The sequence below is a fragment of the Octopus bimaculoides genome, chromosome 5, assembly GCF_001194135.2.
Source record: "Octopus bimaculoides isolate UCB-OBI-ISO-001 chromosome 5, ASM119413v2, whole genome shotgun sequence".
Classification (NCBI taxonomy): domain Eukaryota; kingdom Metazoa; phylum Mollusca; class Cephalopoda; order Octopoda; family Octopodidae; genus Octopus; species Octopus bimaculoides.
The window spans coordinates 10,169,814-10,172,805 of NC_068985.1; the positions used below are offsets into that span (position 1 = coordinate 10,169,814).

Consider the following 2,992-nt stretch of genomic DNA (forward strand, 5'->3'; position numbering starts at 1 on the left):
GAAATAGAGATAACTCGAATGTGGAATCTAAAAACAGAAACAATTCCTATCATAGTAGGTGCCTTAGGTATAATAAAAAAATATTCAGACAAATACATAACAAAAACACCAGGACTTACAAATATATATAACATACAGAAAATTGCACTACTGGGTACTGCACACATTCTACGCAAAACACTTTCAATACAGTAAATATAAGAGCACCACAGCAAACCACAGCACATACCCAAGGCGCACAGAGCTGCGCTCGGTAGTGAAGTGAAAGCACGTTATAAAAATAAAACTACTGAATAATAATAATAATAATAATTATATATTGATAACAAAAGCTAAGAAGAAAACGAAACTGGAACACCCACAACAAATCAAGCTAAACAGCAGCAACAACAACAACAAGCATATCATCATTATCATTTTCATCATCATCATTATCATCGACGTCGACGTCATCATCGTCATCATCGTCATCGTCGTCACCATCATCATCATCATCGTCGTCGTCATCATCGTCATCATTATCATCATCATCATCATCTTCATCATCATCATCATCATCATCATCATCACCATCGTCACCATCATCGTCGTCGTCATCATCATCATCGTCGTCATCATCATCGTCGTCATCGTCATCGTCGTCACCATCATCATCATCGTCGTCGTCATCATCATCGTCGTCATCATCATCGTCGTCACCATCATCATCATCATCGCCGTTGTCATCATCGTCATCATCGTCACCATCATCATCATCATTGCCATCGTCATCATCATCATCGTCGTCGTCATCATCATCGTCGTCATCATCATCGTCGTCTTCGTCATCATCAACATCGCCATCGTCATCATCGTCATCGCCGTGCTCATCGTCATCATCGTCATCATCGTCACCATCATCATCATCGCCATCGCCATCGTCATCAACATCATCATCATCATCATCATCAGCATCATCTTTATGATCGTTGTCATGATCATGATTATGATCATCATAGTCATTATCATCGTCGTCATCATCAACATCACCCCCCCCCCCGACGACCACTACATCGCCGCCAGCTACGTCAATATGAACATGATCGAGAGCAGTGTCATTTTTATTTAACAGTAATAAAAGAGACAAAACGATCACATTTGAAACAACAACAACAACAACAACAACAACAACAACAACAACAACAACCAGTACCACGACATCATTAATAACAAGAACTTCAACGGCAACAACAATAATCAACTAATAACAAAAAAACAACGAAGAGGAAAGCATTAAAACCTGTTTACATTTAATTTACTTTTATGATTCAAATGACAAACAATCTCTTAAAACGCACAAAAAATTGCATAAAAAACTTCACGTTTGCAGGAATCGTCGAGTAATTAAGAAGTTTGTTTTCTAATCATGTGATTATAAGTTCAAACTCCCCGAACGGCATTTAGACCAAGGGCCTTTGTTATCAACCTCTGGTCAATGCAAGCATTGTGTGTGGACATTGTGAGCGTTAACAGCGTAGGAAGCAGCGATATAATCTGCATTCGTTCTAGCGTTGTTGGCACTCCGTCGCTTACGACGTCGAGGGTTCCAGTTGATCCGATCAACGGAACAGCCTGCTCATGAAATTAACGTGCAAGTGGCTGAGCACTCCACAGACACGTGTACCCTTAACGTAGTTCTTGGGGATATTCAGCGTGACACAGTGTGACAAGGCTGACCCTTTGAAATACAGGCACAACAGAAACAGGAAGAAAGAGTGAGAGAAAGTTGTGGTGAAAGAGTACAGCACGGTTCGCCACCATCCCCTGCCGGAGCCTCGTGGAGCTTTAAGTGTTTCAGCTCAATAAACACTCACAACGCCTGGTCTGGGAATTGAAACCGCGATCCTATGATCGCGAGTTCGGTGTCCTAACCACTGGGCCATTGCGCCTCCACCGTTCGAGGGTAATAACTCTAAACTGCCACTGTTTCTCATAGCAGTGCTTTGCAGTTTGGTGCCTTTTACAAAGCCTCTAACAGAGTCTTCAACAAAGTTCTTCAATTGTAAAAATGTCGACCAGGCCCCCCCGCTCGAAGTTCTACAGCGGTTTCGTATGGAGTGCCCGGGGCATTAGACGCAAAACACACACATATATATATATAACAGAGAGCAGTCACTGCACTTTTTCTGTTCCTGTTTTCTCTGAAGAGCATGTGGTTTAATATAACTGTTCTTTTATCTAATATCCGTTACCTGTTACTCGGTGCAAAATCGATCGGTAGGATCGGTTGAAATGGATCTATTATACTAGATACTTTGAATTATGTGTGCGTGTGCGTGAGTGTGTGTGTGTGCGTGTTTGTGTGTGTGTGTGTGTGTGTGTGTGTGTGTGTATGTACACAAAACTTACTGAAGCAACAATGCTTGTATTCTGAGCTTCAAGGTCTTCCTCTTGGCACTCTCTACAATAAAAAAGTTTGGTATTGCTTTGTGATCCTGTGGTGTCAGAGCAAGTTTCATGTTTTTCGTAATTCCTCTCGATCACATGTTGTCAAATGTTGCATATTGACTGTCGAACTACCCACATCCTTCTGAAGATGTCAGTACAGTAGTACCTCGGTTTTCGAACAACTCTAATCGCGAATAAATCGTGGTTTATATGTATAGGAGAGTATTGTTATTCGCTTGAAGCATTGTGTATTGTTTGTAAAGAATAAAAAGTTTTGAATGGTACAACAATGCACTATAATACAAAAAATGGACTATATACCTGTTGTAATTTGGTTATCCATGGTCCGATGATATTTCGGAATACAATTCCTTCTTCAGATATTCTTAGATGGAGTCGCTGCTATTTTCAAACGGCTTTTCTTTTTTCGGAAGCGTCGCAGTAGTGGTCTCACGAAGCTCCTTCCGGAATTCCTCATGTATTGTTTATAAAAAAAAAAAAAAAGAAAGAAGGGGTAAAAAAGAGAAGCTGCACGTATAACACATAACATAGAAGCAGCGCCACA

At 40.7% G+C, this 2,992-nt stretch overlaps 1 pseudogene; it reads left to right on the forward strand.

Moving 5' to 3' along the window:
- Nucleotides 1–812, forward strand: part of LOC128247843 (uncharacterized protein DDB_G0271670-like) — a 2,746-nt pseudogene extending 1,934 nt beyond the window's left edge.
- Nucleotides 813–2,992: the final 2,180 nt, after the last annotated feature.